General features: G+C 36.8%; 1 long non-coding RNA gene across 3 annotated transcripts in view; it reads right to left on the reverse strand.

Annotated features, from left to right (window-relative positions):
* LOC309632528 overlaps window positions 1–20,698 on the reverse strand; it is a 239,948-nt gene that overhangs the window by 192,039 nt on the left and 27,211 nt on the right. The gene's annotated exons all lie outside the window — the stretch shown is intronic.

Genomic DNA, 20,698 nt, shown 5'->3' on the forward strand with positions numbered 1-20,698 from the left:
AAAAAAATGTAAATATCTATATTCAGCTAGCCTAATAAGATCATTTCCACTGTTAGCTATTAAAATATGCATGTAAATTATAAACATAATCTCTAAGACTCAGGTTTGTAGTAGTTTCTTACAGTATACTAGGGTACATTATTAAGTATTATTTGGTCACTATCATTTGACAAAGAGAGAACTACAGCATCCGTATATTAATGAAATGAAGAACAAGAGATAAAAATCTAAGAATCACATTTGAGTGCTAAGTACCAAGCAGCATTTTCAGTGCCTTACCAGGAGGCATCTCATGTTATCCTCAAAACAACCTCATGAAGTCAGTACATTATTCCATCCATTTTACATCTAATGTATAGAGAGGTTAACTAACTTACCCAAGCTCACACAAAGGGCTGGCCTCATAATCTGACTCCAGAGCTTCTGGCCCTTATATGCTACAAAGACCTGCTTATCAGTAAGGTAGAGAAATAATTTGATTAAAGCAAAATTTTATCTGTGATAAAATAATTACTCCTTTTGACTTCTACAGTTTCATCTTCCAATTTCTCAAAGTCCATCATAAGAAAATTTCTTATAGTTACTAGTAGACCAAAGGAAAAAAAAATGCCATGCTACATGTCTATGGTCTCTTTAAGAATATAAAGAAAGAATGAAAGTCTAGCAGCAAAGGAGAAAGAAAATTATTTTTACATATTTTTACATATTATTAAGAATCAGCCTTGTATTTCCCTCATGTGAGGAGTGTCCTAAAGACCTGCCATGTCAACCATGTTAAGTGTGGCTTGAAGAGATTAAGGGCACTGAAGGGCATCTGGTTCACTGTTATTTCCTTCTCCTTGCAACCTCGCATCGCTATACATCTGTTTTGTTGATTCAGAAGAGCACTTGAAATGCCTTACAGTTGATTTTGACAAGTGCTACAATTTGATAGAGGAAGATAATTCTTGCTGAGATGATTTTCAAAGTACAGAAATTATACTTTTGAGCAGATAGTACCTTTCTTTATGCTCAGAATTTCATTTAATATACAGCATACTTAAGTTGGTAATCATATTTCCCTTTTTCTGAAAAAAGTGACGGCTGCCTTTGATCTCATATATTAAAGCACTACACATTAAATCTTATTCTTGATTCCGATCATTTTCTTTGTTGCAGATAAAGCATGTCTGCCAAATTTAAAGATATCAGATTTACAAAATGCTATATGAATATGAAGTGGTATTATTAATTAAATGAGTGTCCTTATCATGTGACTGAGCTGATTGATGAGTTCCTGGGATGTACTTTTTCTGCATGCCTCTAAATCCACTAAACTGAGAATTAATCAGTAGTGCCTTAAAGACCACAGACTTATTATTGATAGAATAATCACTTTAAAGAAGTAAAATATATGGGTGCAATTTTAATTTATATTTTAAAGTATTCTGTTATCATATAGACCTTCCCATTAGTTTAATTATAAAAGAATATTTTAATATTTGAAATTTGAGAGAATTACTGATGAAGAATTATGATTGGTTTGCTTTGTTTCAACTAATGCTATGCCAAAGGTTGACAAAATTTTAAATATCATCAAGGTTTAAGGCATATCTAATGCCCATTCAAGATTCTAACTTAGTTTACAGGAAATTGAATGGTTCAGTGCTTTGGGATCTCAGCCCTGTTTGCAAGGTTCATCTCATAGTATCTTCAGTAATTAAAGCCTTTATCATTGATGTGATAGAAACTAAAGTCTGATCCATACTCCTACGTTAGAAAATCATTCCTAGGCATTTGATTCATCTTTGTATAATTTTGCACATCATATACAAAAATAAATGGAAATACATAATACTGGATGGGTTTCACAGTTACAATGAACACTACTGGTGTCAGTACTTTGATGCAATTAAACAGCACCTCCGAGTTCTTATCCTGCTACCTGGGTCTGCTGTTGTCAGTGTGGTTCCTCCTGATTCCCTAATTGGCAACCTAAATTCTACAGCCAACAAATAATCCTTAATAGAATTTATGAAGTGGGTTTTCTCAGTCCAACATACATTATTAAATAATCCTTGCTCTTGTTGTATGGACAGGAAGAAAGCCTTCAGTTTGTACCTTTTTTCTACCATTTTCCAACTAAAGAACATTGAGAAAATTCTTCACTTGTTTAAGTCACAGATTCCAAATCAACACACTGAATGTCCTGGACTTATTACTGTCCACATGGGATTTATGAGAAAATAATTAATGTAAAATAAATTAAGTAATGTAAATAAAATAATGTAAAATAAAATAATTAATACAATAATTAATGTAGAACAAGTATTAAAATAACTAATGTAAAACTTTAACACAGTGCTTGGTACACAGGAAATTTTCAACAACGGAAAACTGTGTTTAATGCTCTTTTCATCATCAATGCCACTTTCCTAGTTACTATGCTATGCTTGGTTTATTGTAATAAAAATAATATCTTAATGTTTCATTCTTCATTTTCCAATCTCTTCAGTTCTTTTGCACAACACTATTTATCATAAAACACTGCTTTCACTTTGTTACTCCCCTATTGAAAGTAGACTATAGCTCTTAAATAAAATTCTAGAACTCAAAACTTTCTATTACCTGGCTCCAAAATTTTTATAGCCAAACTTCTGTTATTCCCCTATATAACCTGTTCTCTATCCTAACTGGATGACCTTTTGATTTTCGATTTCATCTCACATTTTCATACTGTGCGCCCTTTCACTTATATAGAGGTAAATAAGTTAATCATGTGACAGCAACGTCTTTTACATGATAGAATTTTAGCCTGTTCTTGGACTCATTCTGAATACACATACTGTTAAGTCTCAAATACTAGACAAATGGAGATAAGAACTATCAGAATTAATTTAATTTGTCACTAATGTGACTTAACTCATAAACCTATTTGATTTCCATCCATGTTATAGGCATTTATAGGCATGTATTTCTGGAAAACCTGACCATGTTGCCTTATTTTGGTTAAGAGCAGCTATTTAACTTCATATGACTTTCTCACTGATGGTTGACAATAGTTTACTTCTCAAAGCCATCATTATTTGTTCAGTTTTCAGAAAGATAGATATAGAGGTTACAGAAAAGTGGCTGAATATATGCTGACCAAAATCTACAGTTTCTAAATTTAATACTTGGATCAGTTCTTATTTTAGCTTATTTTATTGTGATCTGCCCTTTTGATTTAAAAAGGGAGAGATGTAGAGGGAGAAAAATAATTGACCCTGTCCCTCTGCAATATAGAAATGCATCTAAGAAAATACCTCATCCAAGCCAGAGAGAAGACAAGAAAATCATGTTGAATAGAATTATATAACCCCTCACCAAAGGCCTTTAAATATTTTTTTCTTTAATAGCTTTCTTCAGGTATAATTAACGTGCTGTAAAGTTCATCTAAAGTGTACAATTCAATAAATGTTAGTAACTTTATACAGTCATCAACCATTACCACAGTCTAGCTTAAGAACACTTCCATTATCCAAAACATTCTCTCACATGACCAACTGCGATCAATCCTCCCTCCACTCCCATCCCCAGTAAACCGCTAATCTGCATTCTGTATCTATAACATTACCTTTTCTAAGAAATTTCATATAAATGTAATCATACAAATATGCACTCATCTAATTCTGGCTTTGTGCACTTAGCATAGTATTACTGAGGATCATAAAGTTGTTGCTTCTATCAGTAGGTGGTTCATTTTTATTACTAAGTAGTATGTCATTGTATAGATATATCACATTTTGTTTAGCTATTCACCAGTTGTTGTCCATTTAGATTGTTTCCAGTTTATGCCTAATAAAAATAAAGCTGCTATGAACATACAAATGCAAGTCTTTGTGTGGACATATGTTTTCATTCCTCTTGGGTAAATACGCAGGAGTAGAATTGTTAGGTCCTATAACAAATACACGTTTAACTTTGTATGAAACTATCAAACTCTTTCCAAAGTTATGTCTCATTTTACTTTCTTACCAATAATGTTTGAGGATCCAGTTTCTCTGTATCTTCAACAACAATATTGTCTGTCTCTTGGATGGCAGCTATTCTAGTGGGTATGTAGTGTTATCTTGTGTTGTAATTTGCATTTCCCTATTCAATAACAATGTGGAGCATCTTTTCATTTGCTTATTCCCCATGCATATATCATCTTGGGTATTTATTCACATCTTCTGTCCAATTTTTATTGGATTGTTTGTCTTTTTATTAAGTCACAAAGTTCTTCATATATTCTGGATACAGTACTTAACAGATATATGATTTGCAGATATTTTCTCAGTATGTGAAAATATTGTCTGTTCCTTTTATTAATGACCATCTTTGAAGGCAAGTGTTTAAAATCTGATGAAATCCACAGTGTATATATTTTTTTTCTTTTATGGGCCATAGGGTGGAATGTTCTATCAAGTTGTTGATAGTGTTGTTTAATTCTTCTATATTCTTATTAGTTTTCTGTTTAGTCATGCTATCAATTACTGAGAAGTGAGTATGAGAAGGGACAAATAAACAACTATAATCGTTGTTTATTTGTCCCTTAAATTACATAAGTTTTTGTTTTATGGTTTTTACAAAATATATAAGGTATATATATATATTTTATAAGGTGTATATATATATATGATTATTATATCTTCTTGATATATTGACCTTTTTATCATTATGAAACACTTATCTTTGTCTCCTGTAATATTTCTTATATTAAAATCTATTTTTATCCAATATTAGTATGGCCACTCCCACTGCCTTATAGTTATCGTTTATACCATATATCTTTTTCCATACTTTCAATTTCAACTTATTTGTGTTTGAAAATAAACTGTGTTTTGTAGACAGCCAACAGCTGGATCTTGCTTTTCATACAGTATGACAATCTCTGACATCTGATTCTTTATTTAGCTTTTATTTTGAAAGAAATTTTTACTAAGTATAGGATTCCAGGTTGACCTTTTTTATTCCTTCAGTACTTTAAAATATATCACTCTATTGTTCTTTCAGCTTCTATTTTCTGACAAGAAGTCTGATATAATTCTTCTCTCTTTATATGTTGTATCATTTTTACTCTGTCAGCCTTCATAATTTCCTTTCTATCTCTTGTTTTTAGCAGCTGAATATGATGTGCCTAAATAGATGTGGGTGTGTGTACTCATGTGTTTTTGCCTGTGTGTATGATCATATTCAACCTGCTAGAGGTGCTCAAGTTGTTTGGGTATGTGGCTTGATATCTTTCATTATTTGGGGGAAATTTCTAGCCATTGTCTATTCAAGGATTTTTTTTCTACTTTGAGCTTTCTCTTCTTCTCCCTCTCTCTGTCTTAAACATTTTGCTCTGTTCAAGAGAAGTTTCTGGGTGGGGAGTGGGGTTGTGTTCCTTTCCTGCAGCAGTAGATAATCCTTTCTCATTGGCTGCAGTACTGAAGGGAACATTCTCTAGTGTCTTGTCCTGCTCCCAATCTTTCCCATTAACACCTAGTGGAGGTCATGGAAAAGAGTTAGTGAGTTTGCACAAAATCCCCTTGTGTCTAGGGTTCACAAGGGTTGTATATTATCACGCTAGCCACATTCTGTCTTTAGAAATTTGTTAACAATTTAACTGATTTCTTCTTAACCATTTGTATGGCCGTCAGCACAGTTCTTCTAATACCCTAGCAAAGGTAAGATCATCTGTGCATCCTCTCTCTTCTTAAAAGAGCATATTCATCCTTGGATTTCAGGCTACTCTGTTTCCCTGCCATTCAGATCTCTAATGGATTAAAAAAAGTTATACTTTGTAGTTTATGTAGGTTTTTCTCATTGTTGGGGATTGATGTGACATTCCTTCCTGCTTACTAGATCCTAAGAAGAAGCAGGACTTCCCTGGTGGTGCAGTGGTTAAGAATCTGCCTGCCAATGCAGGGGACATGAGTTCGATCCCTGGACAGGGAAGATCCCACATGCCGCGGAACAACTAAGCCCATGCACCACAACTACTGAGCCTGGCTCTAGAGCCCGTGCTCCACAACAAGAGAAGCCACCACAATGAGAAGCCCGCGCACCACAACAAAGAGTAGCCCCTGCTCCCCGCAACTAGAGAAAGCCCGCGCAGCAACGAAGACCCAACACAGCCATAAATAAATAAATAAATAAATTTATTAAAAAAAAAAAAAAAGCAGAACTTCTAACATGTGCTTGTAGTAGAGCCTTCCCATTAGAAGACTCTGCTCCTTGGTGTAAGACCAATCACATACATACTCCATTATTTCTTTTAAATTTTGAAGAGATGGAGATCAGTTACACTAATTTTGAAAGTATGAGATCTGAGATCAGGGTCTGTTGGCAGCTATGTTTCTCAGTGAATAAAGAAAGCAGATAATGTGAAAAAGAGGCTCACATAAAGAGAAAAACAGAGATACTGAGAGCATGGATGACAGTCCAGAACTTGGATTAATTTGTGGCTGGTGCCAGCTGATCAGATTTTTCTTTTTTTAAATCCTGGAATAGTTCCTAATTGTACTAGACCAGATATAAATCTTTTGCCTGGCAGGCAAGAGTCATTGTTATTTGGCCTCAGCCTACCTTTCTAAGTTCATCTCTCATCACTTCTTTTTATGCATCTTAATGTGAAGTTTATCAAACAGGCCATATTGGATTGTTACTGTTCTTGTGACCTTCTAACTGGATTCTTTGCTTCCACCCTTGCTTTCTGCATATATTCTTATCACAGCAGCCAGGGAGAACCTTTTCAATCCTAAACTAAACTTGTCACTCCTATGGTACAATAGCTTCCCATTACACTCAGAGCAAAAGGCAAAGTTTGAACAATCACCTATAAGGCCCTACATGATATGACTCCTTCTGGCCCACCTTACTCAATGTTTCCATTCTCATTCTTGTTCATTCCATTTCAATGATAGTGTTTTTGTTATTCTTTAAATGTACCTGAAGCCATTCGTGGCACAGAGACTTTGCACTTACTATTATCTCTTCCTATGAACCCCATAACCACCAGCGCGTGTGCACACGCAGACACAGACACACACACACACCCTATAACTGTATGGCTTGCTTCCTCCCTTCCTTCAGGTATCTACTCTAACATCACCTTATGAGTTATACTTACTCCATCCAAATGCCCTACTTAAAAATATCATCAATTTTTTCTCATGCAAACAGCACACAGTAGTCTCTCTTTCCCTTTCATGTTTTCCTTTTCTTCATAGTACTTCTCCTCATATTTTATTAGTTTATTTGCTTATTCTATGTCTCCCCCACTAGATAATAAGCTCGATGAAGTTAGAGAATTTTTTTACCATATTACCCCTATTATACCTCCAGAGAACTAAAACGGTTCCTACTCCATAGTAGACATGCAATAAATATTTGCCAAATGAATGAATGACATTTCATACTTCTAATCTTTCCAACTTAACACATGTAATTCCCTCTGGATAAATGCTTTCTCATTGTCTATTGGACAAGTTGTAATTCATATTTAATGATTCAAATTAACCATATTCTCCTCCTTGCAATATAAATTGCCCTCTTTAATACAGTTTATTATTTTCTATTTTATTTAGCCACCATATCATGAATATTGCTTATTATAACTACCCACCATCACAATTAATTACACAACTATCTTTCCAGAAATTGTCTTTTTCATCATTGTAATTCCAGCAATTGTCTTTTTCATCATTGTATTTAGAGCAACTCAGCACGGGGACTTAGGAATTGTTTGTTGAATTTGGTGAGTGAACTGAACTCATTATCTTTTCTCCCAAATCTGCTTTCACTGAAACCAAGATATTTTTCAGTCAAACTAATAAGAAACTTGAACTCTTTCCTGTAGTCCACCCCAAATCCTGTTTGGTAGCTGTCTTGTTGATAACTCTCTATGTCAAGGCTTCATCGATATGTCAGTTTTGGATGCACACTTTTTCTAAGTTGTGTGTAAAAGATGGTAACTGAACTTTAGTCAAATCACACTTGACAGTGAAGGCTTTCTTCAGAAAAGGCACTGTAAATTATTGGAGCTTGTCAACACCTGACTGTTGCTATGTTTTCTGATTAACTCACATTTATGTCATCCATTTTTAAACTGTGCTTCAGAACATTTTAAAAATGCTTATTATATCTTCCCTGCTCCTAGCCATCCTTAGGTAAATGCCTATATATAGCCATTAAACAGTTTGAAAGGAAAATAATCTTTACAGAAAATTAATATTTTACCCATGTGATCTGGTTCAGGTCAACATAATGTGATGGAAGTATTACGTGCCTCTCATTAAAGACAAAGACCTTTGTCCTTAGCTTTTTCTTCTCCCTTCTTACTCACTAGAAATAGAAATCTGGAGGATCCAAGGAAGCAATAATGTAAGCATGGCAGAGTGGCTCACCAGCTTGGGTCAATGGATGACTCCTTGGAAAAGAGCTGCCTACATGCCTCGGACTCTTATAGACAAGAGAAAAAAACCCAAAAAAACAAACTTCAATCTTATCTGAACCAGTGCATTAGGGTTTTGTTGTTGTTACAGCAACATGGCCTGTACACTAACTTATCACATGACGATGTAGCAAAAGTCTTCACCAGCTTCCTACTTGTCATAGGATAAAGGCTAAAATCCCTCACCTGGTCCACAAGGCCCTGCGTGGTGTGGTTCCTGCCTATTTCTCAAGCCTTATCTTGAGACGCTCTCCTTGTTGCCCACCCTGTTCTAGCCTTAAAAAACTTTCCATCAGTGTCCTGCATATCACGGGATCTTTCCATGTGCTTTTTCCTCTTCTTGGAAGGTTCTCTCTTCCACTCAAAAAATTTCCCCTTGTGCATCCATACGTATCATTCATATCTTAGCTCAAGTTTAATGTTCTCATGAAAATGTCCCCTGAACCCACAGTCTAGGTTACATTCTTTCGTTTTAACTTTAATAGTATCCCACTTCTGTCCTTCAGAGCACTTATCTCTGTAATTTTGTGTGGTCATTCAAACAATGATCCTCTGTTAGGCTGTAAGCTACATGACAGCCAAGACTATGCTTGCTTTAGCTCATCACTATAACCCCAGACCAGCACAATACCTGGCTTCCATCAGGAGTGCACTAAATAAGTTAAATGAATGAACAGGATCTTATTAATGATACCTTTCTACACATGATACTTTCCACTGCTAATTCACTACATACTCATGGTCCCCATCCTCTCCCACACTCTCACTGCCCATACTCTGATCACTCCTCCATAATATTTCCTAATAAAAACAGTGAATGTTGACAACAGATACAGAATTGGATTTTGCCACATTATTGGTAGGTAAATCAGGAGACTAGAAACGACCTTTCCAAAGTTAATATACAAAATGAAAGTTTTAGAACAAACATGGGAAAGTCACTGAAAAAAACTGAACCAGTTGCCATATATCCATTGCAAAATACTTTAATGGCAACTTATGAAAGATTAACCTCTCTCATGTATGTATAGATACAGATTTTATCAGTCCCTTGATATTACAATTTTACTAGGCATAAGCATTGACTAAGTCAATCAGTAATTTACCCAATTAAGATTTTTAGACCATTTTCTCCTAGAAAATAGATTTAAAATTCAAGAACCAATCCTAATATGCACTGACTTTGCTGTCTTCTAGAAATCTAAGAAATATGGTATCTCATGTATCTAGTCTTTTTTTTAGAACTTTATTACACATCATTCTTATATAGGCAATGAGGGACGGACAAGCAAAGTAACACATACATAGCTAAGAATGTCTATCTGTAAGCCACTAACTTGAATTTTTTCACAGTGCATTTATATTCTCATGCATCAAAAAACTTTAGTGTTTCTCTTTTAAAAATAATTTCAAAACATTAGTTTGAGTGAACTATATTTTGTTAACTGATAAATCAACTGGCTCTAAAGGGCACAGAAAAAAGCAGAGGCACGCAATTTGTAAGTACAGTTTCCATTCAATATTTCCTCTGTTGTTAGCAATATATAATACCAACATTTCTTTGGTTAAATGTTGTTTTATTTGTTTTGATTCCACTGAGAATTGAAATAAAATTGGTTTACCACAAGTAATTGACAGTTGAAGAATAAATCAGGAGGAATTTTCTAAGATCTTTTTTGTGTCTCAGAATGGATACCTTCTTGGACTCCAACAGAATAGTAAATGCTTTAGTTTGGGCTCAGAGAAATTTGCCTGTGGCTAGTATGAGAAGAAAGAGATATGAACAGCCCTTTATAAAACTGTGAGAGACATGCAACTTCTTCCACACATTTGGTTGTATTTGTGTGCCTAACAAGCATATTTATTACAAAAGTCACTGGAATTTGGCAAAAGTCTCTTCTTTTTTTCTACTAGTAGACATCAGTTGGCATCCACCAACATTGTTCTCAAAGTTTTTAGTTTTATTTTAAAATTCTTATATTCCAGGATTAGGAGTGTATGGTATGTACTAAAATCAATATTGAGTTAAAATTTACACAAAATTATCAATAATTATTATTATTATTAATGGATAAATTAGTATTATTCCTTTATAGGTTTCTTTTAAAGTATGGTTAATTAGGTTAATTAAAATATTTATTTTGATTATAAATTTTATTAAGTAAAAATTTTGAGTGAGAGTCTTTGATAGGAAATGCAAGGTTTGTACAATTACCTTACATGCAAAATGCAAGAACTAAAAGATACTCTGAGGCTATCTTATACAAAATTATTCCAATAAACTTGGAAATATAGAGTAGATAAATTCTTGGAAAAATAAAACTTGCTGTATTGATTTAGGGAAAGTAGAAAACCTTAATAATCTGGTAATAAAAAAATTAGAGATATTGAATTCATAGTTTAAGATCCTCTTCCCTCTCCTTCCCCTGATACACACACACAGAGGTCTAACATAACAAAACGTAGATGCTTCTCTATTTCCACATCACCCCCTGCAAAAAGAAAACACTCTCCTTTTAAATTTTTTATTAAGACTTCATTTTTTAGAGTAGTTTTAGGCTGAAGCAAAACTGAAGGGAAGATCCTGCCCTAAATATCCTCTATGCTCTCCTATTCATCCTCCCCAGCCTGTGGCAACCACTGATCTTTTTACTGACTCCACAGTTTTGTCTTTTCCAGAATGTCATATAGATGGAATCATACAGTTAGCCTTTTCAGATTGGCTTCATTCACCTAGTGATATGCATTTACACTTCCTCCATGTCTTTTCATGGCTTGATACCTCATTTCTTTTTAGTGCTGAATACTATTCCATTGTTTGGACGTACCACAGTTTATTTACCTATGCACCTACTGAAGATCATGTTGGTTACTTCCAAGTTTTGGCAATTATTAATAAGCTACTATAAGCATTCATTTGCAAGTTTTTGTGTGGACATAAGTTTTCATCTCCTTTGGGGAAATACCAAGCAGTGCTAGATCATATGGCAAAAGTACGTTTAGTTATAGAAGAAACCACCAAATTATCTTCAAAAAGTCGATGTACTATTTTGCATTCCCAACAATAAATGAGTGTTCCAATTGCTCTGTGTCCTCTCCAGTACTCGGTGTTGTCAGTGTTCCATATGTGGGGCATTCTAATAGGTGTGTAAAGGTACCTCATCATTGTTTTAATTTGCATTTTCCTAATGACATATGATGTGGAGCATCTTTTCATATGCTTATTTGCTATTCGTACATCTTCTTTGGTGAGATGTCTGTTAATGTCTCTGGTCCATTTTCTAGTAGGTTGTTTTCTTATTGTTGAGTTTTAACAGTTCTTTGTCATTTTAGATAACAGTTTTTTTATCAGATGTGTCTTTGGCAAATATTTTCTTGCAATCTATAGCTTTTCCTCTCATTCTCTTGACACTGTCTTTTGCAAAGCAGAAGTTTTAAGTTTTAATGAAGTCCAGCTTATCAATTTTTCTTTCACAGATCATGCCTTTGATGTTGTATCTAAAAAGTCATCACCATACCCAAGGTTATGCAGGTTTTCTGTTTACATGTCATGGCTATTCTGGGTGAAACACTCTTTTCATGAAGCTTGCATTATTTAGATAGTCAAATTAATCAAGGATAATACAAGTTAGGAAATCTATAGGCCTGTCACACTCATGAACACAGGTGCAAAATTCCTAGACAAAATACTACCAAATTAATTTGAATAATGTACAGAAAGGATAATATGACCAATTTGAGTTCAATTCAAAAGTAGAAAGTAGTTAATCTATAGATTAACACATAAAAAATAATTATATGATACCTCAAACTCTATCAACAAATTCCACTACATACGAAACTTGATATATGGCACAGGATAAAATGAACATCACAGTCTGGTGGTGAAAGGATGTGTCAGTCACAAAATTCTATGGGGGCAATCTCTGTGTGTGCGTGTTGTGTTGTATATAGTATCACTACCTCATGCACACATCAAAATACCAAAATCAAATACAAATGGATTAAAACCTTCTATAAATCCACATGGGAATATCTTTATGTTTTTGGGATAGAAAAGCATTTATTAAACATGACCCTAAACACAAACCACAGAGTATGACTATAAACTCCACAAGAGTTTAAAATAAACATGATAAAAAGAAGAAAAATACAAATTGCATACTGATAAAGGATTAGTATTGCTAAAATGTAAATAACTCTGAAAATCAATAAGAAGCAGACAAATAATCATATAGAGAAATGGGCAAAAAATATGAACAGACATTTCACATTGAGAAAACACAGTGTTATCAACATATGAAAAGCTGCTCAACTTCATTACTGATAAGTAATGGTAAGTGAAAATTCAAACTATAGGAAAATAATACTGTATATCCATTCAAGTGGCAAAATTAAGAAGTCTGATGATCCCAGAGTTGGCAAAGATGTAAAGCAAAAGAAGTCTCATCCAGTCCTGGTGAAAATGCAAATTGGTATATTCACTTTGGGAAAGTTTGGTAGCACCTACAAAGATAAACATGTACATACGTCATGGCCTAGCAATTCTACTTTTATGTATATATGTGGACTGTGTGAACAGCTGGATTGTAGTCTTTCCTTCAGCATCAGTGATGGGGGAAGTTTTGACCCTTATTCAAATCCCCTGCAACACTAACACAAGGAATATATAAAAGTAACAGGGGGCTTCCCTGGTGGCGCAGTGGTTGAGAATCTGCCTGCCAATGCAGGGGACACGGGTTCGAGCCCTGGTCTGGGAAGATCCCACATGCCGCGGAGCAACTAGGCCCGTGAGCCACAATTACTGAGCCTGCGCGGCTGGAGCCTGTGTTCTGCAACGAGAGGACAAGACAGCGAGAGGCCCGCGCACCGCGATGAAGAGTGGCCCCCCGCTCGCCGCAACTAGAGAAAGCCCTCGCACAGAAACGAAGACCTAACACGCCCAAAAATCAATCAATCAATAAATAAATTTATTAAAAAAAAGTAACAGGGTCCAAGGTGAAAAACAGTCCTGATGACATTGCTACGTACTGAGCAAAGCACATGGTCATTGAGATTAGACAACTGACATGCAGCTGCACAAAAGGATGAAACAGTCACATATCACTTAGGGGGTTACATGACTATCAAGGTATAAATGATGATGGGACTCAAATCTGATGGTTATCATGATCTTAAGTGGTCGACATACATTCAGCCTCATCTTCTCTAACTACATGTTCTCTTAGTACAAAGTGACTAACGGCATGGGAAGCAACTTCTGAAAGTAATGGGGTCTCTGCTATCCTGTTTCTATATATGCTTTGTTGGCTGCCTTTATCCTTTCTAAAATCTGCATAAATTTGATGATGGGTGAAATCTATTGGGTTTCATAGTTTGCTTGTCAATCTGAACCCAAAATTATTGTTCTTCAAGCAAAATGAGTGTTACAATACTCTACAGAAACTCTTATGTACACCAAAACTCAGGTACAAAAATACTTCTAGTATCATTGTTTATAATATCAAAATAAAAATGGAAACAACCAAATGTCCATCAATAGAGGAAATAATAAATAAATTGCAGTATACACATTCTTTGGGTACTATACAGCAGTGAAAATAAATGAAATATTATTATATGTATCAAAATTGATGAATCTCAATAATATGATATTAAATGAAAGAAGGCACAAAAGAATGCCAACTGTAAGAATACATTCATATTAAGACCCCAATCAAGCAAAGCTAAATGATTTGTTGTTTGAATGCAATTATCAGTGTCTTCATTTGGGTTCATAAGGAAACACACTCTGAGGAGAATACATGCAGAAAGTTTACCAGAAAGTCATTTCAGAAACAAAACCTGTAAGGAAGTAAGGGAAGCATGACTGGGGAGAAGGATTAGTTTAACTGCAATGCAGTTGGGGGATATAAAGCATCAGTCAATTTTACAGGGAGCTGTAGAGTTACAGTGGCCATGCTAAGTGGACTTAAATTGGTGGATTAAGTCTCTGTACCCTACATGGGATAGTTTGGACACTGGGTGCAGTCTTCCCTCCGGGTAAAAACTTGTGTGAGGCATCTTCCATCACCCAACAGTAATTCCCTAGAAAGCTATCAGCAGCTGATATTCCCCACAGCTGGAGGAATTAGTGCCTAAGTCCTGAAGAGGGATCTGGCAGACATATCAGAGCATTTACTAAACTACAGGCTACCTCTTGTACCACTCAAACCCATTTGCTTTATATAGTAAGTTCACCCCATCTGGAAACCCCATCTCCAAGATTATGGTTGCTCTCTTTTCTGGGGAAACTTAAGACAAGAGTTAGTGGGATGAAATATAGTCCCTGTCACCGGAAAGGGTCCCAAGGCTACAACTTGTACTTACTATCTTTTTCCTCTACTACCCATTCTAGATCCCCCTCATTCTCAGCCAGCACCACTGCTGGTCTAGGTGACATACATGGCGGAATGACCCAGACCCTCATCCCAAAAAGTCTAGATTCTTTTCATAATGCTCTTCTCAGGCTGCAGCTGGTACACTTGTCCATTTACCGTCAAATTGAGACAGAAAAGTGTGAGAAGGGCCTGTCGGTGGATCAACTGGGTGCCATGTGTATTCTTCTCTGCCTCTGTCATATAAGAGAAACCTTACATCTACCTACTGGGACACCACATTAAATAATGATTGCTGATTCAGGAATTATACTACATTCTTGAGGATGGAGACCCATCTTTGCAGGTATCATCTATAAGACAATACCTTAGCTGCCCCTTCAAAGGTGGTACCATCACTCTATCAGATTGGCTGTATATAAAGGACCACTGAATCACGTGGTTACATGCTCACTGTTATACATTCTTTGTAATCCCTTACTCTAAGGAGATACTACGTGGAATCATGTCAGTGGATCAAATACCTTGTGAGGCCTTATATAATGGGAGGTGACATTATAGGAAAGATAAACACATATGCAGAAGATATGTCAATTCCAGACTAAATAAACCCTGCCCCTTCCATGGTGGAAGTGTTATTATTATAATCACTTGCTACAAAGAGGCTTGTTGATTTCCTTGAGGGCTGGAACTATATCAAGCTCTCAATATTGTGTTATTTTCTTGTTAATAGATTATACTTTAATAAGCACAAGAAACTATATCACCCTTGGTGAGTGTGATCCCACACTCCTGACCCCAAGCTCATCCTCCACACCCACTTCTATTGCTACTCCATCCTTGATCCCATTGCACAAGCACTGGGGAATACTGATAATGACAGAGGCTGGCTAATGTGGACTGGCAAGTAATTCTGTCTACTTGTTTGTTTAGTCCTCTTATGTATGGATACTCTCTGGTGAGCATTAACATATGATGCCAAAATCTTTACACTTTATACACATTCCCACAGATCCATCTACAGGCTCTCTCCTAGTCCTCTATGTCCCAAATTTTCCTTTTTTTTCTCCCTGACCTGGTTGGTCAGGCTACTGACCAGCCAGCAAAGTCATTTGCCTCTGCTCATGAGTCCATGAATATTTTTTAATAGATCTTTATTGGAGTATAATTGCTTCACAATACTGTGTTAGTTTCTGTTGTACAACAAAGTGAATCAGCCATATGCATACATATGTCCCCATATTCCCTCCCTCTTGAGCCTCCCTCCCACCCTCCCTATCCCACCCCTCTAGGTGGTCGCAAAGCACCGAGCTGATTTCCCTGTGCTATGCAGCTGCTTCCCACTAGCTAACCATTTTACATTTGGTAGTGTATATATGTTGATGCTACTCTCACTTCGCCCCAGCTTCCCCCTCTCCTCCCATGTCCTCAAGTCCATTCTCTATGTCTATGTCTTTATTCCTGCCCGGCCACTAGGTTCATCAGTACCTTTTTTTTTTTTTTTTTTTAGATGCCATATATATGTGTTAGCATACGGTACTTGTTTTCCTCTTTCTGACTTAACTTCACTCTGTATGACAGACTCTAGGTCCACCCACCTCACTACAAATAACTCAATTTCATTTCTTTTTATGGCTGAGTAATATTCCATTGTATATACGTGCCACATCTTCTTTATCCATTCATCTGTCGACTGACGTTTAGGTTGGCTCCATGTCCTGGCTATTGTAAATAGTGCTGCAATGAACATTGTGTGCTACTGGGCATATACCATGAATATTTTTTTAAATCTCAAGCTACTTCTTTTTTTCCCACAAAGTGAATTACACAATTCTCCAACCAAAGCTCTGCCCAGCGATGACTTCTCATCGGCACTGTCTTGCAGTCCACCTGTGACCGGGGCTGAAGTTGAGCAGCAATCCATTTTCTAGTTTGTACACACGTTTATGAACCCAACTTGGCCTTTTTCTGCCTCCATCAGCTGGTAATAAGGAACCTCCCTCCCCTACGCTGTCATGGATATGAACTGAGGAAGAAGCACTTGTGCAAAGGCGATGATGACGATATGGGTTTTTGGGCCACAGGCTCATTTAGCTTACTTGTGTGTTTTAGCCCTGCTTGTGCACAACCTCTAATGCATCACTACCAACTTAAAATGGATTACTTCTGGTCCTTATCACTGTGTGTGTCTGAGAAAACTCATGTGGGATAGTTCAGGCTGCATGAACACTTGATACCCTACAGTTAAATGCTCTATCTCTACTATGGTCCACTAGCATTCCAGATGTTCTTCTAATAGTTCATAGTTTTCTGATGCAGATGGCATGATGTTGCTCCAGATCCTAGAGATCTACATTGTGATTCTCCTACTGTAACTTGCCATGAAGTCTACATGGTAACTTTTGTCACCGAAGATACCTCCAATGACACAAAGGCCATATGGTCCAAGCAGCAAGGCTTCTTGCACCACAGCCTGGATATGCTGCAGACCACTTTTCTGCTCTGGGCTCCATTCAAAGAAGGCAACCATCTGTGTCACCTAACACGTTGGTTGGAACAATATTCCACAAGTGTGGAATTTTATGCCTTCTGAACCTTAAGAAAAAAGCCTATCAAGCATTGTGCTTCCTTCCTAGCAATGAAAAATGCAATAATTTGTGCTTTATTAGGGGGGATGTCCTGCCATGCCCTACACCAGGGATCCCTAAAGATCTCACTGATGTGGTGGCTCCTTTTGCAAGGTTTACCTGCTAACCTTTCAAGCACATGTGCTTACCATGCATGGGCCTCCAATGTACTCGTGATTTCTTGATAATCAGGTCTAAGTAATATGATTCACTTCACATAGTTAACTAGTGTGTTTCTCTGTAGAATGTGAAGACAGTTCAGAACCCATCAGACTATTTTACAACAAAGGAAGGAAGTCTTAACATAGCCTTGGGGAAAGATCATAAATGGCTACTACTATGGGCTGAATTGTGTCCTCCCAAAATCCATGTTTTGAAGCCCTAACCCCCAAAGTGACTGTATTTGGAGATAGGGCCTTTAAGGAGGTAACTAAAGTTAAATGAGGTCATGAGGATAGGGCTCTAATCGAATAGGACTGGTGTCCTTATAAGAAGAGAAAGAGACACCAGGAGTGTGCACACACAGAGGAAAAGCCATGCGAGGACACAGTGAAAAGAGTTAGGAAGAAAGGTGTCGCCAGAAACTAACCCTACTGAAACCCTGATCTTGGTCTTCCAGCCCCCAGAGCTGTGAAAAGATAAATTTCTGTTGTTTAAGTCATCCAGTCTGTGGTATTTTCTTATGGCAGCTGAGCAGACTAATACAGATACTATTTCTATCTCACATTCTCTTTCCTGATGGTGATAAGAAAAGAACACATTCACCAAATCAATGACTACATATCATGTATCTGAGGCTGTGTTGATCTACTCTAGGAAAAATACCACATACAGTAGTACAGCAGCTACAATTGGTGCAACAAAATACCACATATGGCATAGCAGTTGCATTTGAGTTTACAGCCGTCTTTTTATCTGACATGACCCAGCTGGTTATTGTAGGAGTCAGAGTGGTGCGTTAAATGAGGTATGATTACCACCACCCCTCTAGGTCTTAAGATGTGGCACTAATCTTTGCCAGTCTCCAAAAATGCAATATACTTTTAATTTACTATTTTGGCCAAGGGAGTGATGTCTAGGATATAAAAGTATCCTCTTGGCCTTTCCCATTAGGATAGCTCTAACCCCACACATAAGCCAAGGACCCAACGTGAGGGTTCTGACAACTACCAAGTTATACATTTGGAGTTACACATTTGGAGAATTAGGAAATAAACATGAGGTGGGTTCATACACCTAGTAGACCCATTGTGAGTCAGATATAGGACAGAGCTCAGTTTACTATCTGACCTACATATGCCCCCACTCCAGCAGGGGACCCATTATAATGCCTCAGATCCTTGGAAATCAATGTGTATTCAGACCCTGTGTCCAACAGTCCTCAAAATATCGTGTTTTCTCATTTCCCCAGCATACAATGACCTGAGTAAATGGCTATGGATGCCTTGTGAAAGAACTGAGAGAATCATTTCCATATACACTTGTCATGGGTTACAGATTCCTTCCTTGTGGGACTCAGCTTCTTCAGTCAGTGGATTCTGGGTCTGAGATCCAACTCAAGTCTGAAAATTGGCAAGAGCTTGTGCCTTTTCATTAAGGCAGGTTTTCAGCCTCCTGATCAGCTATCCTTGATTTCTCTCAGTTACATAAATTCAGCATCATTCTTGTTGGCTGTTCATCAACCTTGCCCCTAAGAGCACCGTGCTCTTTGCAGGTCACACTGCTCTGGTTACTACACCAACTTTGCTACACATCACAATAATTGCTCCCAGCTTCCTTCTAGTAGTAACATGCCTAATATCTCCACTGTTGTCAGGAAGTCCAGTTCTGTAACATCATCTCTACCATCAGCCCTGGCCTCCAGAGATCATCCACCAAAACTCTCTGTTTGAATTCTGTTACCCCTGTCACAAGCACATTCTTTATTGCTTTGGTAAATAAGTTGTTCTTTAAGCTCTCCTTTGTAACATAGCTGGCTGGTGGGTTTTCCAGCCTTACACATGATGTTTATCCACAATAAAAATTAACTAAATAAAATTATTCCTGACACTAAATCTAATAAAAAATAAGCATTTTGAGTCACTCAAAGCAATGCATTTCTTCCTCTAGAACAAAAATGGCAAGAATAGTTTGTATGAACAGAATGGTATGTATACAAAGAGAAACTGTTGCTTTTGAAGATATGAAGATTTAAATACTTTCCTTCAATTGTACAAGAACTCAAGGTGAGTTCAGACAAACATGCTGACATGCTTAATCCATAACCCACCTCATCACAGCAATGGCAATCCCTTCCTTCCAGTCACCGAGGCCAAAATCCTTGCAGGAGATATACCTGACTCCTTATATTCCTTCTGCCAGCCAATTCTGAGTAAAGACTAGCTTTAAAGTATATTCTGACTACTATCACCCACGTCTAAGCCACTATCATCTCTTACCTAGATAACCTAAGAGCCTCCTAATAGATCTTCCTGCTTGAATTATAAAAGAAAAATTTCATTGAAAATTATTTAAAGACAAGACTTTATTCAAGACTATTGCAATAGGGAAGAATACTGAACTCAACTTCAACTCTGCTGAAACAAAAGGCAGAAGAATTTTTAAGCACTACAATGAGCTAGTGGCAAAGCCTTGAAGAACCTTAGGAGGGAAGCTGTCAATGTGATTAGGTCACCTGTATTTGCTACTTGGTGCTTATCCAAGTTAGGCTCCTACCCTCCCACAGAGACTGGGAGATAGGGACACCATATTCTTGATGATTACATTTCAAAGAGATGGCTCCCAGATCCTTGAGAAAGACGTTCCTGGGTTGTAGAACTGGCAAGAGGCTGGGGAAAGATTTACATCTCAAAGGGTCAGAGAAAGAATTTGCAACTGCAAGTTTTCTAAAGTTAATGCTCTAAGAAAAGGGAAGTGGGGAGCCTATAGTCAGGTAGAAACCTGTCTAAAGTTTAGTCAAGCTTTGTCTTGTCTTGGTCACTACCCTTGTACCCATAATCTCTTCTCAACACAAACTTAGCAAACTGACTAATCCTTTAAAAATATAACTTAGATCATGTTACTCTTCTGCACAAACCCTCCAATGGTGTTCTCTTTGCCTGCAATGCTTTTCCTCTAGATTTTCATTAGGCTGGTTTCCTCGCTTTTTATTTCTTATTTTAATACAACAATCATTCCCTCGCCCCACCTTCCATCCCACAACCTTGCATTCCCAATCGCCTTTTCCTTGGCTTTTTTCTTCTTTACCTTAGCAC

This window comes from Balaenoptera borealis, assembly GCF_965194805.1.
Source record: "Balaenoptera borealis genome assembly, chromosome: 7".
Taxonomy (NCBI): Eukaryota; Metazoa; Chordata; class Mammalia; order Artiodactyla; family Balaenopteridae; genus Balaenoptera; species Balaenoptera borealis.